The sequence below is a fragment of the Lissotriton vulgaris genome, chromosome 4_1 (genome assembly GCF_964263255.1).
Source record: "Lissotriton vulgaris chromosome 4_1, aLisVul1.2, whole genome shotgun sequence".
NCBI classification, from domain to species: domain Eukaryota; kingdom Metazoa; phylum Chordata; class Amphibia; order Caudata; family Salamandridae; genus Lissotriton; species Lissotriton vulgaris.
The window spans coordinates 1,034,716,734-1,034,737,692 of NC_141691.1; positions in this window are offsets into that span (position 1 = coordinate 1,034,716,734).

Consider the following 20,959-nt stretch of genomic DNA (forward strand, 5'->3'; position numbering starts at 1 on the left):
AATCTCTCTGTCTGATTCCATCAGGTTGCACAGCCACTTTCTTAATTGAATCAAGTGAATCAATATTTTCTCCGCTTTTCTCTTACTTTTTCAAGGTAGTTTCAACTGTTTAAATTTGTTTTATCTCTTGTATAATGGATTCATTTTACTCAATGATTACTTTGAACGAAACGATTTAAAAAATGCTCGTGAATTCAAAGAGGGTTCCACATCCCGTGCTGTTTATTAAAATGGCCCAATGCATTTCGGAAAGTACATTCCTTCTTTAGGGGCATCTACAAGTAAAAACCACATTTTAGCTGACCAATTCTATATCGTGCTTTCACAAAAACATCATTCATTTTATAACCATGTAATAAATAACGAACTATTTCAACACTTATTCCTCCCTTGTTTAAAAAATAGTATGGGCATCACACTATGGTAGTGTATATCTAGTCAATAAACCTGAGTCCAGTTCCTTGAAAGTTGCAGCCAAACGTTAATAAGAGAATCTTCTTAAAGTTTCATCAATTCAATTCACTGATCAAGAAGCATGATTTTTATTTGCTTAGTTATCCGTGTATTATAGCTGTGCCTTTTGTAGGGTGATTACAATTTCAGGAAAACATTGCTACTATAAATTATATCCTCGATGAAGAGCTGAGGCTGACATGGGTACTAACTGGAGCTTTGAATGGAAACAGATTAGAACTAGGGTTGTGGAAAATTTGCATCATTTGCTTTTCCTTCCTTAAACAAAGTTTCTGTAAAATGAAACAAAATTACAAGCTATTACACAAAATGCAAATCTGTCATTTCATTCTGTATTTTAGGTACGCTGTGGGCGGGGCGGAGCACTGACAAATAGGTTTCCTGTTTCCCGGGGTGTTAGGCAGGGCTGCGTCCTTGCCCCTACTCTTTTTTGCCTATATGTGAACAGTGTCATCTCACACTTAGCCAATGTTGGGGATAACGACGCCCCAGTCTTGGCAGGCAGGAGGGTACCAGCAATCATGTTTGCTGATGACACCCTCCTGCTTTCCAAATCACCCATGGGTATCCAGAGAATCCTTGATGGCTTTGATCTCTTCTGCAGGCAGCACGGCCTTGAGATAAACGCAGGGAAGACCAAATATATGATTTTCAACCCCTCTTCTACAACTAGACCCAATCCATCCCTAAATTCTACGGTCTTAGAGAGGGTTAAAAGTTTTCAGTATTTGGGTGTAACCCTCCAAGAGAACCTCCTTTGGGGCCCTCAGATCGCAAACTCGCGATTAAGGCTCTCTCAACTCTCCGGGGCTATCTTAAAGGTTACTAACACCTCAACATATAAACCTATAGCTCCTGCAGTCGAGATGTATAAAGTGCAAGTGAAACCGGCTGCACTTTATGGTAGCGAGTTATGGGGGCACCAAGCGGCAACAGAGTTGGTAAGTGCCGAAAATAGCTTTATGAGGCGTCTTTTGGCCCTCCCAACTGCAACTCCCCTGCTTCCCTTACGTCTTGACCTAGGCTTACCTTCCATCAGGGAGGATCTCAAATCTATGCCCATAAGATTCTGGCATAGACTTTGGTCAACAAAGGAGCTTAGTCACTACAGGCAAGATCTTGTACATGTTATGAATCTAAACCACAATGACAAGATCCCCTGGCTAGCCTTCGTCAAAAAAGAATTGTTTAGGCTTGGCTTTAATGATCTGTGGGTGACCCCAGAAATTGGTTGTAATAAGGTTTCCAGGAAAAAACTAGTGAAAGTATATAAGGAACAAAATCTTGTATCCCACATGACTGCACTTAACACTGGCACTTTAACGCATTGTTTTATCCAATCCAAAAACTCTTATAAATTTGAAACCTTTTTGGATTTTATCTATCCGATCATGGCAAGAAAGCTGTTTATATAGTGGCGGTTTGGCTCCCTACCCATTAAATCCTTCACAAGTAAATGGACCAATGGAGGGGATAAACTATGCCCTGGCTGCAACCTGTGTGATGAGGAGGAAATCCATGTTCTGTTTTTCTGCCCCACCTATAAATCCCCAAGGAAATATTGGTTGGTGCCCTTATGTAGAAACATGGCTATAAGGAATTGTTTGACATCCTACAGAATATTGAAATCTGACCCCTCCCCCCACATTGTTTTTGCAGTTTCAAAATTTCTCCTTGCCATGTGGCGCATTAGGTCCAAGTTGGTTAAGGATAAACCAACTTAGAATGAATGTCCTTGCCATCGCCCCACTGTAACCTATGGCTTCTGTTGGCAAACGCCTTTTTAAATATTGTCTAAATTTATCCTCATGACATGAACTGTGTTGCTCCCTGTGTATGTATCTTAACTATTTGTTTGTTTTTTTTTTTTGTTTTTTTTTTTTTATTGATGTATATATTTGCATGTATCTTTTATGGTCTAAATGACCGAAATAAAGATTTTTGGATTGGATTGGTATTTTAACATGAAATGCATCCTTGTGTAAATTTTGTATGCAAAAGCTTATTTTGGGCTAAAAAGATAGCCCATCCTGTCAACAGCTAGTCCCACTTTGTCTCACCGTTTGGGCGGAATACACCAAATGTAACTACCATCTATTCATAGTCATGTGACCCAAAACACAGGCACCAAATGGTTAGGCCACGGAAGAGTAAACTCTTTAAAAGTGGCATTATTAGATTTGTGAATTGAAATCCGATTTTACCATTAAGGATAATTTTAAATCACAGTTCTTCTGAGACCAAACATTGTATAGTCTTGAAGTTATGAGCATTAGGACCCTTGTGTTTCTGAGAGAACTTCAAACAGGAATAAGTTAACCTGCTGGGGGGAGTTAAGGTGTGGTTATTAAAATCTTGACATAATGCATACTGTTAGTGAGTTGTGTGATCATTTGCTTAGGAATACAAATGTCTGTTACAGATTTTAATTTTTGATGTTATTCATTTATGTTCTCCCGAGCTGGGGAGGACTCGACAATTGGTGACGAGCGGATGATACGTGCACCGAAGAAATAGAACTGCTCTCCCTGGTAGATTGCAACAATTGCCCATGCAGCACAAAACACAAGGTTGTGTTTGCAGAAGGTGCAGGTGCTAGGGGCTATCCTCCATCGCAATCACCCAAGGGGCTCAAGCCCACATAATGTCAGCAGGGGGAACACAAAATATACATCAGCCATGTTTAAACCACCACGCCATTTGATACGGATAAGAAACAATACATTGGTGCCAGATGGGAAGAATGGATTGAAACATTATATGACTTCATAGATGCACTAAAAGAAGATAACAATAAGATCATTAAATACTTAAAGAACATTGCTGGTGATGAAGTGAAAGAAGTGATAAAGAAAGTCTTGCCAACTGAAGCAAAAGTATTCCAAAAGATAAAAGAAGCATTTTAGGCCAAATGTAATCCAATGCTGAACTTCGACTATAAAAGATATATCGTCAACCAAGCACAACAACAGGTTCATGATATGATGGATGAGTTTGTTGTAAGACTTAAGACACTCATTAAACATTGCTAGTTCTGTCATTTCACCAATGACGAAGCCATGAGACTCAGAATTATTGATGCCTACCTTTCTAACTCGTTTAGAAGACGCATGTTGAGAGAAACACATGGTCTGGAGAAAATTTGAATGGCTGTGAGAGCTGACAGCAAGCAGATCAACAAGCTGCTGAAATGGAATTGATAATTGGTGAACATGAATCAGCCCTAACCGTGAAAAAGTAATCCCCATTGAAAACATTAGTACCAAAAAAGGATAGTGGAGGTGCTGTGCTCATGTGCATTGATATCGCCAGGTTAATAAAGCAATCCAGAGAGTAAGACATCCTTGTCCTCACATAGCGGATATGATCGTACAATTGAATGGAGCCAAAGTATTCTTCGGTCTCGATTTGAACAAGGGATACCAGCAACTGGAGCTAGAAGAGGATTGCAGGCTATTACTACTTTTTGAACTCATGTTGGTTTTCTTAGATACAAAAGACAGAGTTTTGGAATATCGATAGCTGTAGAAATATTTCAAGATGTTATAAGCCAAATAATTAAACTTGTTACACATTTTTTCAATTACAGTGATGATATGTTGGTATTGGGGCAACACAAAAGGAGCACTACAAAGCTCTTATATGAATGTGCCAGTTACTTGCTAGTGCAAGTCGCATCATGAATGAGGCAAAGTGTGAGTTTGACAAGGACAAACTTAGGTTCTTTGGTACATATTCTTGGAGAGATGAATAAGGTGCAAGCATTTTGATCTACTTGCCCCCCACAAGATGTAACCAGGCTGCAACTCTTCTTAGGCAAGTCCAGTTATTGTTCAATCTTATATTTGTGCCTTGGCTACAATGAATGACTCATTGAAAGATTTGACAATGCAGAATGTCCCATTCCAATAGACACATGAATATGGTCAAAGTTTCAAAAGAATAAAATATGCGATTCGAAATGCAACTAAAATGGCCTACTTTGACCTTCAAATAAAATACTGAGATCACAGTATATATGAGCCCGGAGGGGTTTGGAGATATTTTTTTCTCAACACATTGGTCATTGAAATGCTCAAAGACACAATGTATCAGTGTCTTTCTGAAACTGGATGTGCCTAGTTTCATCTCAGCCATAGAAGGAGAGTCTGGCTTAGGTGTGGGCCTGTGAATATTTAATTTGTTTCTGTATGGAAAACATTTCACCATGAACACAAGTCATTAGGTGTTGCTTACCATCTCTGGAAACCCAAATTCAAAGATGCCTCTTCGCATTGAGAGGTGGGGATTGCGATTGCAAGAATATGATTACGAAATTGTGAATAAGCCTGAAAAAGATCATAATCCTGCTGATTACTTTTCATTAGTACTATTACTGTGTCATAGTTCGGCATGCAATGTGGCTGAGGAAAATGTGAACTTTATTGTGATGCCCAGTATCCCAGCAGCTCTACCACTTGAGCAGATTATGGTTGCTTCCAACATAAACAAGAACCTGCACATACTCAAAGACATAATTTCCACTCATTTTTTTAAAAAAAGTGTTCTACCATTTGCTGATGATGATGAATTTAGGAATTTTTTACATGTACAAGATGAATTTTCCATCGTTGAAGAAGAAATTGTATTGAGAGTCTCGAGAATCACCATACCTGAGAGCATGAGACAAATATTAATTGAGCTCACCCATGAAGGACATCATGGCATTGCAGCAACCAAAAGAGCCCAGAGGGATCGAGAGTGGGTCCCTCAGCTTGATGACTGACTTGAGAAAGAACAGAAAGCGTGTCATCTATGTAGCTGGTTATCTCCCAAAGTGACACAGCATCCATTGACAAGCTTGGGGTATGCCTACTATTCTCAAAATATACAATGGTCCACCTTTTAACAGCAGGAAGCTCCAAGAGTTTCTATGTCAACTAAATATCAAGCACCAAAATAGCACACCGCTCTGGCCTCAGGCCAATGGTGTTGTTGAATGATTAATGAGCACCCTCAAAGAAACAATTCAAGAGTGAAAAAATTGATGAGAAACAATCCATGTGTCAAGTTCTTCGTGCCTATCGGGCAACTCCTCACTCCACCACTGGTGAAAGTCCAGCATACTTGTTATTTGCTAGAGCCATAGGAACTAAGCTACCACACTGGACATTACAAAAATCACTGACAAGGTTCATGTCAAAGACACTTCTCAAAAGTAAAAAATGTAAATCTATGCTAATCGGAGCCTACATGCTCAGCAAACAGTCTTCAACAGAGGGGACTAGGTACTGGTCGAAGAGAAATTGAAGAGAAAAAACAAGCACTCAATTTGCTGTTAACCCACTGAGAGTTGTAAAGACCAAAGGACACATGGTGACTGCAAGTTGTCAAGGAAAGTCGATCACGTGAGACTCTTCCCACTTTAGACATTTTATTTGGTGTTCGCCTACTCCTAAGACGGTGGGTGACATAAACATGCCTGAATTTCCCGATCAAACATCTGAGCCTACACAATCTGCGAATAGTCCATGTACCACTCAACTACCTCATACTACTCAATCTGGCAGACCAGTCTAAGCTCCTTGATGCCTCATTGAGGAATTATGATGTTGATTTTGTTCGTACTTTTTCTTTAAGAAAGTGGGAGATGTAGATTCTTGATGTTAGGAGCAAGGTGTGCTTATTAAAATCATGTAATGCCTGCCTTTAGGGAGTTGTGTGATCATATGCTGAAGAATAAAGATGTCTGTTACAGAGCTCCGTTTGTGGCAAGTTTTATTGACATGCTTCCCGGCTGGAAAGGACGCGACACACATAACACTTCTACCCATTCCCAATGAAAAGTTAGCCTTTTTTAAATGTAATAAAGTAACTAAGTACTGGCGAATTTTGTGAATCAGCTGTTCGCGAATTCCCGCGAAATCGCAAAAAGATCCGCCAATTTCCCAGCGAAATCGCAGATTGTTTTGCGATTTTGCACCATACTTAACTGGAGTACTTTCTACTGGCTAATCAGTAAGTGCTACCTCGTTAGGTAAATGTATAGTGCTTTTCCTGCACTACAGCTGCGTAGGGCCAGAAGAGTTGCCTCCAGTGACCATGTGTGTGTAACCTTGCCATCGCACCAAAGGGCGCCGGGGTCCCTCGAGTGAGCTGTCCATCATAGTATGTAAAGGGCGGGAAGACGGTGCACACCACTAGTATGTGGGGGGCAAATGAGGGTTCTTTGCGAGTTCACATGCCTCTTGCGTGTATAAAAGGTCAGGCACAGATCAGAGCAGCAGATGAGGAGAAAGAAGCTACTGGTTACAGGAACTGAACGGGGATTGCACTTGTGAAAGTCAAGGATGCAAAGGCCTCCATCTAGCATCATAGCTAATTTTCGACTGTAGATATGGGGAGAAAGCACACCTGCCCAACCTCGACAAATCGCATGATTTTTTGGGGCTGATTAACTTTGCCATCGCATTGAAGGGCGCCGGGATCCCTCGAGTGAGCTGTCCATCATAGTGTGTAAAGAGCGGGAAGACGGTGCACACCGCTAGTGTGTGGGGGGCAAACGGGAGGGGGGCTTTTTTGCGAGTTCACATGCCTCTAGTGTGTATAAAAGGTCAGGCACAGATCCGAGCAGCAGATGAGGAGAAAGAAGCTACTGGTTAGAGGAACTGCACAGGGATTGCACTCATGAAAGTCAAGGATGCAAATGCCTCCATCAAGCATCATAGCAAATTTTCGACTGTAGATATGGGGAGAAAGCACACCTGCCCAGCCTTGACAAAGCGCACAATTTTTTGGAGCTGATTAAGGAGTTACTGAATTTGACCTTCAACTTGGGAACCTGCTTTATCTATATATCTGTAAGTGCTTCCTGTTCAACTTGTAACTATGCTCTGACCCTGCTTCGAGGGTCAGAGCAGGGTCCGAGAATAGTTGCAAGTAGGCAAAGAGGCGCCGCTCAGGAAGCACTTACAGGGTTACAGCAGGTGCCCAAGTTGAAGTTAATTTCTTTGTAACCATTTTGTAAATGGTTACAAAGACATTAGCTTCAACTCGGGCACATCCCGCTCGTGAATTCGCGGATTTTGCCGCGATTTCGCGCGATTCGCGGATCGCGAAATCACAGAAAATCCGCAAATTTCGCAAGCGGAACTAATTTTCTGCCCATACTTCAAAGTAACCCATGTTATCCTATGAGAGAAGTAGGCCTCAGTAGTTAAGAACATATTTGAACGTTTTTCACTACTGTGAAATGTAAAACATAAAGACATGTGTCCTACAATGCTCCCTGCCCTATAAGCTGTTTAGGGCCTACCTTAGAGGTGACTTATATGCAATAAAAAGGGAGGTTGAGGCCTGTCAAAAGGCTTATTTTGCCAGGTAGAATTTGCACTTCAGAACTGCACACAGCCATCTATGACGTGCCTTTTACATGTTTTAAAGGGCTATGTAAGAGGGTAGCTCAGTAAGTGCAGCAGAGCCATTAGTAGCATTTAATTTACAGGCCTTGAGTACACGTAGTACCACTTTACTACGGACTTATAGGTAAATAAATGCCCCATTTGGTAGTAAGCAAATTGCTATGTTTGTATGAATGAACATAAGCACTTTAGCACTAGTAAGCAGTGATAAACAACACAGGGTTTTAAAGCCAACAAAAACTAATTTCAGCAATCAAGAGGGGAGAAGGCAAGAGGCTTAGGGGGAAGACCACACCAAAGAGTGTCAGGTTTAACAATATATATATCTTAAAAGACTATAGATGCAGAGTTAAGAATTGAAAATCTATATTTGCTTGGCTATGATATCTGAATTTTCCAAACTCGATATTCCAGGTTACAACCATATAAGAGAAAAAATGCACATGAGTTAAAACTAAGTGCTTTGTGTAAATCCGGCTACAGTACATTCCATATCCTGGCAGTGTCCACGGGAAAGGGCAGGCCTTCAGGAGGACTAACAGCTTGGATCAGATTAGATCTGGACTGTCTAGCCCTCCAACATGACACAGAAAGTTCCGACATCATGTGGCTAACTATAAAAGGTCCTAAGGGAGGAGTTCTTTTTGAGCTCTTCAATGTTTTTATAAGAGGGACTGTAAATGGCAAGTCCTCGACCATCTTAACACAGCTGGAAAATCAATTAAACAAGTGCCCCCCCTCTGCCAAAATTATTGTGGCCGGCGACTTCAACTGAACATTTGAGCCACTAAGCAGTGAAGATCTCCTAGGGACAACTGAAGAGGATAGCAAATGGGCAGTGCCCTCCCTAGCCTTGCCACCAGTTAAAAGATGGTCTGAGATTGTAATCCAAGGTAATGCTATAATACTAGAATACGGCCTCAGAGCTACAAATGGCAGAACCCTATCTGACTTCAGGGGGCAAAATACTTATAACAAACTTGCATGACCCTACCGCATTGATTATATCTTGGTGGACTTGCGCCTCTGGGCTGATGTCATTGACATGGAATTGGGCCAAACTATTGATAGTGATCACAATCCTCTATTGCTAAAATTAAAGAATCGATGGGCCCCTCCTAACAAAAATACGAATATCACTGGGAATTCCCTTGTCTCCACAAAGGAGCTAACCCTCTCTAATTGTGGTAGATGTCTAAGATGGTCCAAGGTTGCAGGGGAGGACCAAAAATTAATGAACATCTCCTCAATACGAGTGTCAAGCACAGCCGAACTCGAGGCAGCCTCATATAATGTGCAGGGGTGGGAGACGATCCCCAGAATACATCATGAGACAATTACTCAGATTGGTGCCCACTTCCTTGAAAGACGACGCAGTGGCCACACTAAAAGACAAACAAAAAGCTCTAATTCATGGTACACTGAGTCTTGCAGGGAGAAAAGGTAAGCTTTAATATCAGTGGTAAAGGGGAAAATCCCACCATAGCCAAAATAGCGAGGAGGGAGTATAACCTATCACTAAAGCAAGCTAAACGTGATTGGGAAGAGGCACATTGGGAGGACCTGAAAGATGCATGTAATAAGAGGGATTCCGCCTCTTTTTGGGCTCTAATCAAGATGAGAGATAGGAGGGACAACATCCCAATTGCACACCATATTGGTAATCAGGCTTGGTGGGATCACTTTGCCCAACTGTACACAGAGGAACCTGAGGTCCGATCCACCTCTCAGTTGCAGAGAATTCAGGCTCCCCTTACACTTGAAGATACCAAATTCTTCCAAATGGAAGAGATTGAGAATGCAATTAATTGTATTATCCCTGCAAAAGCGGCAGGCCCAGATGGTATCCCAGGTGATTTGCTCTTATTAGAACCACAGAAGTGGGCTCAAAATATCCTGTTTTTTTATCAACAATATAATGAAAGGAGCAAAAGTCCCTATATCTTGGAAAAGAGCAGAGGTCATACCTATATATAAAAAGGGAGATCGCCAGGACACTGCCAACTATAGGCCTATTAGACTAATAGATACCATGCAGAAAGTGGTTTGCAGAGCCCTTCTAAATAGGATCCAAAATTGGATGGAGGAGGAAGACGTTCTTTCCACCTACCAAGCAGGTTTTAGGAAAGCTACCATTACAATAAACCAAGTGTTTAGACTACTGCTTCTCTATTGGAAAGTAGTCAAAATTGGCAAGGGAAATCTTTACCTTGCGTTCATTGACCTTAAAACCACATTTGATTTAGTGCCACGAGATTAGCTATGGTCAGTGCTCCAGGAAATGGGCTTACCCTCCTACCTTTTAAATCTTTTAATACGCCTCCATGACGAAACCTACGCCAGAGTCAGATAGGGGGATCAGGGGCAAACCACAGATAAGATACAGGTTAACAGGGGGATCCGCCAGGGTTGTGTGATGGCTCCTACCCTCTTTTCACTTTATGTGAATGGAGTGGTTAGTTTCTTGAGCCAATTTCCAGCAGATGCCCCGAACCTTGCAGGGGAAAAAATCCCTACCCTCCTGTTTGCTGATAATACTCTCTTAATCTCAAAACCCCGATGGGTCTCCAGAAACTCCTCACCCACTTTCAATTGTTCTGTACACAAAGGGGCCTAACGATAAACATCACAAAGACAAAGTTTATGGCTTTCAATTTGGGAAAACATTTCAGAAACAATCTTACTCTTAACAGTTCCTCCTTAGAGAGAGTCCATTCCTTCGATTATTTGGGCATTAGGTTATCCGGTAAAATGCACTGGGGGACTCACCTGAATAACGTGCTACTGAGATCATGAAGTGCATTCAATTGATAATTGATAGCATCCCTGGGGGCACACTTCCATGGAAAAAACAATTCCTCAATAATTCATTTGATGAATGTAAACAAAACGCTCGTTGAAGGTGTTGAAATCTCATTTTATTCCTTAGTTGTTTATGTTATTTTCAAATGTATTATTTTTCATACAATATCCCATGTTACATATCCACATATTGGCTCCAATGCATTTCGGGCGTTTGCCCTTCGTCTGGAAAAATGTCTACAAGAAACGACATAATTTTACTACTGTTGTTTATACAAGTGTAACGCATAAATACGGGTGTAAACGAGTGAACGATACCTTATATCCCTAGTGAGAAAAACGGCATAAAAACGGCACCAAAAACGTGCAAGGTGACAAACTTGGTGTACTAAACTAATGCGGGTAAAACTTACTCATGTGGATGGTACTTGAATGTTTAGACACGCCCGATCTGGAAAAAATGGAAGGGGTAAACCTTGGTGACTTGCCAACAAGTAAAACAATCAAACGAGAAGCGAACCAATTTGTAAAGGAGAGAAGCGTAAAGCTCTATACTCACTATGGAGGTTTGTAGTGATAAGCCGCGGACGCTGGCTCTATGCTCCGTTTGGTGCTCGGTTAGTGTGTAACTCGCAAGCAAAATAACGCGAGTTTGGGGTCACGTGTTTCTGTCACGTGATCGGAACGAAGTGAGGTGATATCAACGACGGACTAAGTCAAAAAGTGATCGAGCTAAATGCAATATCATGCTGGTAGTTAGCAGAAGTGAAAGCAGACTAAGGGGAAACCGTGTGGTGTTTGTGTGAAAACAATCTATAAAGATATATAAATTAAAAATGAAAAAAACATTGCAGTAAATGGGCTAAATATTGTAATAAATATAACAAGCAAATATAAAACATATTTGTAATAAGTCATAGTAAAGATAAATATATACAACTTGATCAGGAAAACAGTCCAGAACTTTTATGATCCATCTGGCTCCAAAGAGTCATTATTATTGTATTTGCCTGTTTTATAAATAACATGAAAATTCAATCCGATCATTGAGTCTGTTGGACTTAATGCTGTTAAGTTTATAAATCCAGTAATTCTCTCTGCGGAGTAGGTATTTATGGTTATCTCTTCCTTCAACTTTGTTGACCACATCTAGAACCATAAATTTGAATTAAGAGATGCTGTGGTGCATTTCGTTGAAATGGGTGGCCACTGATGATTTAGGATTTTTCATCCTTATGTTTGACTTGTGTTCTTTGAGTCTTATTTTTATTTTGTGCTCGGTTTTGCCTATATATACTTTTCCACAGGGGCATTTCAATTAGTACACGACATTGCTCGTGTCATAAGTGGCTGTTACTTTCAACGCAAATTTTGACCCTTCATTGGGTGCATTACTTTGTTGCCGGGAATTATATTATTGCAATTGTTGCAATTGGCGCATGGTCTAGTAGCACGTGAAATGGTTTCTGTGACTTCTGTTTGTTGTAGAATTTCACCCAAGTTTCGACCTCGTGTGTACGCAAATAATGGTAGGTGATCGAACATGCCTTTAAAATCCTGTTTGTGTTGCAGCATTGGCCAATGTTTTAATAAGATGTTTTTGAACTTGGGGCTCACGTTTGAAAACTTAGATACTATGACAGTCCTGTCACTTTTATGTTTGATTTTAAGTTTTAGTAGATCCATGCGGTTCATAGCTTGTATCTGTGTCTTGGCTGAGTTTATCAATTGGTCAGGGCATCCTCTCTCATGGAATCTGTTTGCCATTTCTTCTAGACGCGCCGTTGCTTTGATAGGATCAGAAGTAATTCGTTTGACCCTTAGCATTTGGGATTTAGGTAAATGTTTTTTCAATGATCCCTGGTGAAAACTGGAATAATGCAAAACATTATTGTGATCGGTGGATTTTCGATATATATCAGTTGAAATTTGATTGCCTTGTAATTCAATAGAAACATCTAGAAAGGTGACTTGTTTGCGATCTATTGTCCATGTATGTTGGATTCGTTCATTGACTGAGTTGAGGGTCATTAGAGCTTGTTCTTAGCTTTCTCTTGAGTCTTTCCATAAAATGAATAGGTCGTCAATGTAACGAGCATACATTTTTATGTGTTTGTTCCAAACGCTGTTGACAAAATATTAGTTTTTTCGTATTCTCCCATGTATATATTTGCATATACTGGGGCTGCGCAATTTCCCATGCTTGTGCCCACTAGTTGCAAGTACCAGTCGTTTTCATGCCCGAAGTAACTATGGTATAGAGTGAAGATCACTAGTTCCATGAGAAAAAGTTGCATGTTTTCTTCTACGTCCAATTTCAGGATTGCTTGTTCCATGGCTTCTATCCCCTCCAAATGGGGAATTGAAGTATATAATAAACTTATGTCGGCTGTACATAGCCACAGCGACTCATCTTCGTCTATCTTGACGTTTTGCAGTTTGCGCAACATATCTGTGGTGTTCTTGATATAGCTAGATAAGGATTGAACTGTGGGTTGTAAATGTCTATCAAGGTATTGTCCGATAGGTCCGTGGATACTCCCTCGTGTGGATACTAGTGGACGTACTTGAGGATCAATAGGATGTTTATGAATCTTTGGTACAGCATAAATCAATGGACTCCTAGGATTTTGTTAGATCAAGAAGTTTTTTGTTTTTTGATTTATAATGCCATGTTCACATGCCTTGTCTAGGATATCCATGAGGATTGTGGCAAATTGTTGTGTGGGATTGCCTGTCAGTTTAGAATAAGTGGTTTTGTCTGATATGAGATCTTTGAGTTTTTGATTGTACATATTTGAGTTCATAACAACCAGGGCTCCACCCTTGTCTGCTTTAATGCATTTAATGCTTTTGTTATTGGCAATGGCTTTTAATTTGTCGTAATCCTTATGAGTCACATTTTTGGGTGTTACTTTTTTGTAGTTGATTTTAGGTAATTCTTGTTTTATTAGTTGTTCGAATAGGTCAATGGTTTTGTGGCTCACAGGAGCCTGGTATGAGCTGGTGATTTTTAATCCCATTAGAGGATCTGGGTCCTTGTCTTCTTGAGGAGGCAGTATGTTTTCAAAACAAAATTCTCAACTTCAACTTTCTTGTAAGTTTGAATAGACTTACTTCTAATTCCAGTTGGTTGGATCTGTTCGCTGGTACAAATGAGGTGCCCTTTTGTAATAAGTTAATCTCCTGTTGGGTGAAGTTGTAATCCGAAATGTTAATGATTAAATGTTTTACTGGTTGGGTTTCTTCTTGTTGTTTTTCTTGGGAAAAGTTAAGCTTCTGGTTTGTGGTGGATCTTTTTGTTTGGCTCCTCCAGGGTCGTCTTGTTCTGTGGCCTGTTCTAAAAAATCAGTGATTGCAGTGTTGGCTTGGGTGGTCTCTGTTCTGGTTGATGTGCTAGGCATTTGATCTTGTGTTCTACCAGACGGTTGGGGTGCTTGTCTACGTGGATGATTTGATGTGTCACTATCTGTAGAAGAGGTGTCTGTGTTCTGGGTGTTTCTTCTCCTTTGAGCATAAACTTCTGCCCAGGTGTAGACTTCGCCTAGTTTGTAATCCAAAGTGTCACAGCGAAACTTCCTTATCTTGCGGTCATTGATATCATTGCTGTGTTTGTCCAGTTGCTGGTTAATGTCAGTGATGAATGCATTCCTCTTTTGTCATGCTTTTGGATATTTCCTCTTAAGTTTCTGTGATTTCTTTTTCCAAATCTGTTAGTATTTTAGAAAGTTCCTCTATGATTAATAAAATCAAATCTAGGCTACACTTGTTGAGTATAGCGTACCATCGATCTTCAATGTCGTGTGCTTATTGAAATGCCCCTGTGGAAAAGTATATATAGGCAAAACCGAGCGCAAAATAAAAATAAGACTCAATGAAGACAAGTCAAACATAAGGATGAAAAATCCTAAATCATAAGTGGCCACCCATTTCAACGAAATGCACCACAGCATCTCTTAACTCAAATTTATGGTTCTAGATGTGGTCAACAAAATTGAAGGAAGAGATAACCATAAATATCTACTCCGCAGAGAGAATTACTGGATTTATAAACTTAACAGCATTAAGCCCAACGGACTTAATGATCAGATTGTATGTTCATGTTATTTATAATACAGGCAAATACATTATTAATGACCCGTTGGAGCCAGCTGGCTCATATAAGTTCTGGACTATTTTTCTGATCAAGTTGTATGTATTAATCGTTACTTTGATTTATTACAAATATGTTTTATATTTGCTTGTTATATTTATTGCAATATTTAGCCCATTTACTGCAATGTTTTTTTTCATTTTTAATTTATATAACTTTATAGATTGTTTTCACACAAACACCACACGGTTTCCCCTTAGTCCGTTTTCACTTTTGCGAACTACCAGCATGATATTGCAGTGTATCCTTGGAGTCAATTAGCATGTGTTCTTGGAAAGTTGATGTACCAGGTGTAATGGCTTGAGTGTAGTCCCAGATGGTGGCACTGCCTACAAAATTTAAGTTGAACAACTTACATGTCATGTGTCATTTTGACATTATTATTACTTGGTTCTGTATTTTTAAACTTCATTATTTTGTGTGGTATGACATTACAATGTTCTAAATAAGAAAACGTGCAAAATACACATTCTTGGAAGAAGATTTTAAATACATTTCACATAATTAAACAACTCTTTCTGAAATGCAAAAAAGGAAAGAGTAGACTTAAGGGATTCGGAAGTCTGGATTTCTCCTTTATACAAGACCTACGTGCGTTTAGTATGTTATTTTGTTGCACTGTGCTGTAACATTTCTGAGTTTGTCTGGAATTTAGAAATGTTGTTGGACAGTACTGTTTTGCTATTGTGAAGGTCCAGAGCCATAAAACAAGGTTGCAGTTAATTCATTCGTTATTTCGAAAAGAGCCACGTTAAGGAAACTGAAAAGTCCTGATTCTTGCTCACTTTTTGAAGGACTTTCGAATCTCTTGTACTTCAATGAAGCCACATGTAGATGCCGCTTGAGGGATTCGTTTTCCTCTCTTTGCTGGATAACATCTAGGGGCATATTATCAAGGGGGTTTATCTCCTCTTCTTTGGCTTTAAAAGCTAAGAAAGCGGAGATAAAATTATCTCCCTATTACCAAGCTGTCGCTAACACCAGTTAGCGACAGCTAGTAGGAGATAGCGACCATCTTGGGCCCCACTTTGCATGTCAGTGATATTTATCACTAATGAGATGCAAAGTGGGCGTGCCAAGATGTTAGAGACTGAAAACAGTCGCTAACATCGCTATCTCCTAATACCAACTTTTGGAGATATTCGCGCTAAGCGGGAATATCTCCAAAAGCTAACACCTGCCCTGAGCAGTTCTTAGCCATGTTATCCAATGGGAGGTGGATAACATGGCTAAGAGCATTTGCTCGATAATGCATGAATATCGCTGACTTTTCAGCGATATTCATGCATTTCGGCCGTTTTTTATCGCATTTGCGATAAACCTTGTTAATAGCAAGGTTTATCTGCGATAAAAATCGCCGATGTGCGGCGATAATTTTTGTCTCTAAACAAGTTAGAGACAAAAATTATCGCTAGTTGTTGGTAATATGCCCCCTAGTCATTAGTAATTTGAGTTTTGTAGTAATGTTTGGAGAGTATGACCACTTTTGCCCTGGATGTTGAATGCTTCATAAATTAGTCAAATGGAAATTAGCTGTGTTCTTGTGTGACCCCCGAGTCCCACATCATAAATTGCTAATTGTCTTCCCATTAGGGCTCTCATCGAATGCAGAAGCACTACAATACTGCCGTGCTTGCTTGATTCCAGAGTCTGTGAGTGACAACTGAAATTACTAACCATAAAAGAAAAACTAATAGAGCACTGAGGTCACTGAGGTCAAGGCAGAAATTGTTTCCTGCTTGCTAGCCTATATTACATCAGAGTAATGCTCAAAGAAAGGGACCATTTTTCACAACCTGAAGTCAAAAATGCATTGTGAACTCTGTCCTTGTAATTTTTATATTACGGGCAGCCGTGTCTTGCTGTTTGTATTTCTTTGTGGCAATCGCCACATCTCAGGAATATCAAATAGGAATTAAAATGCAGCCAGTGTCTAAGAGGCAGAAGTCTGACTATAAAAACACTCATCGCGTTGTTATTAACTACTATGCAACACAATCAGAGATTCTGAATAATGCACAAAGGTTTTTAAAGTAACAATTGTATTGGAATGATAAACATGCTGATGAAAAGAGAGGGCAGACAGACAAATAAGACCTCCCAAGATGTGCAATGTTCCCATTTTTTTCAAATGTATTTTGTAGGATTACTGATATGTTGGATTATGCTTCGGATTTAGAACCGTTTTTTCAACAATTTAATTTGAATGACTGTGGTTGTATCATATTGTGTGCAGCCATGGCTCGTCACCGTAGGCTCCACACTTTTAAGGGTCTTGCACTCCTGCTATAAAAACCTGTCTATGCAATACAATACATGCCTGGCATATTAATTCGTGATGAGGCAGTGCAACGACCAATCAAATCCTGTGACTGGCACCAAATGATGCAGCTGACAGGTAAAGTTAAACCTTTTCCCTAGAAAAAAAGGTCAATGTAAAAAATGGGGAATCAGTGCTCCCTGTAAGAAAACTTGAGTGGGTCCTTCAAAAAAGTTTGTACCTTGAGCCCAACAAAATGTTTTAAATGCCACCTCCGGGTGCCACCCAGGCCCGCATGGACCCATTGGGTTGATTTTGCTGATATATCTTCTCTCACAGTCCCGGCTGTAGAGTTTTGCCCTCCCCATACATTCATTCTCCCTGATACACCTAATTATGCTTACCAGGGGGGGGGGGCTACAAGGGGCACAGGTTCATCACAGTGCTCCTTAGCCCCAATGGAACTCCAAAGTTTGCCTTGAGTACTTGACAGCTTCTTCTTACTTATCTTTATAATCACAAGGTTAATCCAAGTTTAGCACTGGGTTTCTAACATGTGGCAGGGCAATGACCAAGGTATTACAGGAGCTCCTGATGGCAAAATCCTAAAGAATATTTTTAAAAGAAATAACTAGAGGTGCTTCTAACTGTAGCTGTTAGCAGTTACCAACCTTTTACAAGAACAAGCAGTACCATCCTAAATCTGGGTGCATCTGTGCCTTGCCAGGAATCTGCTGCCTAATGTACTCACCGATTTCCTAAGCTGCCGCCTGTTCAGCTAATGCTGCCTCCACCACTGCAGTCCCACTCCTTCCTTGCTTTCTTACATGCACAACCTTATGAGACTTGTTGCCACTGACTCTTATGACCACATAATCGCCTCTGCAGACTTTGTAACCAAAAATGTCCAAGGTGACCAGAGTGATCCCAGGCAATGTATTGTCATCCAAAGTGGCAATATCAGTCAATCACCTGGTGGGTGGCGCTCACGCTATAAGCTGGCCACAAATGAAGATAAAAAAGGACATGGAAGGGCACGGAGACCAGGCCACGGGCAGCAATTAATGCAACCAAGCCAAAGTACACATACACCATCAACTAATTCTGGAGGCATTTGACAAAATCGACCTATCACCCATGTAGGCTGCCTCCATATTCCTCTAATGAATGCCCACCTTTTCTGAGATGCTAAAATGCCAGACAGTGCTTCATGCTCTGGCTCCAACTAAAGTCGAATGGCTGAGGCTCCCTGCTAGGTCTATCCCGTTGAGGCCCCCCCCACTCTGCGGGACAAACTGTGAAGGATAAACAGTCAAACTGTCAGACGCCAAATGCCAGCAATAGTCCTGCAAAGATGCCATTCATGCGCATCAAGCATTGGTTATTATATATTCAAGTGATCAAAAACAGACTCTTCACTAAATTACACATTCACAGCTGAGAGTGGAACAGTTGTAAAGGAGACAGGTTTGACCACATTTTCAAACTAATAGCCCAAGAACTCATAACAATTCCCATTCCATTGACTTACAACGGAATCTGAAAGAATTTCTTGGACAATGTACTTCTCCCATGATGCTCGCTACCTTAATAATGTCATACCAGATCCAGAAATACCTCTTTTCAGGTAGACTTCTTTATAAAACTTTGAGTGGCCATATATTCAAAAACCATCAATAAAGACATTCTGAAATATTAATAATAAAGACATCTCCTGAGCAATCAATGTTTTAGCCAACCCTCAAGTCATGAACAAACATGTGTTCCACTCTCAAGAATTGATCCATAAGCTTTCAAACGTTTTCCCTGACAAAATATAAAAAATGTGATTGCTACTAAAGAACAATGACCTGAACGAAATCTATCTACCTCCAGCCATCCAACTCACTGTCTTCAACGTGTTAACAGCGTAAAATTCTGCCAATCCAATAATGTCTTGCAGACTATTAGGTTCCCCATATGATCCTATTTCAGGAGTCCTCTGAAAAATACTCAAAGTGCAAATGTTTCCCTATCGTTTGAGGATAAAACATGCATTTCTTAACACCAAAGATTTCTTTGAGCACTTTAAACATGCTTTGTGTACCCTGTCCTAAAGAAGCCTTCATTAAATTTGACTGACCAATTAGACTACAAACCCATGTTGTTATTTCCATACATCTCTAAACTATTAGAGATGTTTGCCTTTCAATTACAATTTTTTTTATAAAATAATGTGCTATTTTACCACATGCAGGTGTGGTTTAGACCAGAAAGAGGTAAAAAACCTGGAATTATTTCAACAGTGGGTACAATTAGAGATGATAGTTGAGGAAGGAGATGGAGTCCTGGTATTATTGTACCTCTCCAACACCTTTAATTTCATCGACCATTCAATTCTTCTTCAGTTTTTAGCATCATGAGCCATTGGAGAAACAACACTGTCATGGCTCTTCTCTTTTCTGTCAGGAAGATCTGAGGTGAGTCAATGATGATCCCATCATTTGAAGCCCAAACCCCTGGGGTAGAGTGTCTCCTAAAGCTCTTTAATTTCCCTTTTTTGTTACAACTTCACTTGTAGATGTTCAGTTTAGAGTATATTAACACATGTAGTTAAGGTTATACAAATCAATCAACAAAATTGATAGACAATATGGTAAGAACATACAAATGTAAATGTTCATGCAGTCTGAATTTATTGATTAGATATTATCAACGGAATATGAAAAACAAAATAACATACAGCAAGCAAAATATGACCCGAGCAGTTTCTATAAAGGAACTTTCATATTCTAAATAGAGTATCAAAAGTAGTAATAGGATATTCTATGAGGAAGATGTCAGCATTGCATGAACCAGATCTAAGGTTCAAAGGAAAGAGTCTGAGTATCAAAACATGAAGCATAACAGTCTGAGCAGGGGAAAACAGCAGAGTCGAGTAGAGGTCTTCTCACAACATAGTCAGGATAAGGTCGGGTCTGCTATTCTAAAGAGTGCACAATTATAGCATGATGAAGAATCTGGAAGGCTTCTCCTTATCATCTTACACAGAACAAACCAATCAAATGATAGTGTTCTCAGGGAGCAGGTGGTTTCCCTAATGTTCTCATATTCCAACAAAGAAGCAATCATCTGGACGATATTGGATATAACATCAGTCCAGCCTGCCTGGTACAGGATGGTTTCTCCCACTATCAAAGTCTCCAATTCTGACACCAAAAGTTAATTTGAAAGATCAACAATCTGCTAAGCGAATACAACGAAAAACTAATCTATTCAAAGCCAATAAGGTGCATTATAAGACACCTGCAAAGAAGAGAAAACCAAGACTCTTATAAAGCACTTTAAAAAATGTAATGTGGGAGGCGTAGTTTTGGCGCCATGCAAAATGGCTGCCTAGCTCCGGTGCTCCACCTCACAGGGATGTTTAATTTTTCCCAACTGCGCTTCTCCTGACGGATTCCGCCTGCGGAGGACTCCTGGCGATGTCGGAGCAGCTTGTGAACATCCTGTCTGGAATTGGAAAGCTGTGTTGCCGTTCTCTCAGAGTTATGTGAGACTTATTTCTCGCGACGCTGAGCTCTGTGTGGCCGCCATTTCACGTCATCCCACGGCTGACTGGAAAGCCGCAGAGATACCTTTATCTGCTCTTCTGCTGGTTCCGCACCGCTCCTGACGCCGTCCCAGATGCTCCCTCCTACAGGACTGCAGCCAGCTTCCACGTTCCTCTGCTGGGCATGCCAGAAGGGTGAGACTATCTTTTTATTCAAAAGCTATGACGCCCTCCCTCAGTTGCCCTTTATCGTCATTTTGGGCTTGAAAATCCCCTTTTTTTCTCTATTCTTCTGGATTTCATAACATTTTGATGCCGTTTTTGCCACACATTTCTCA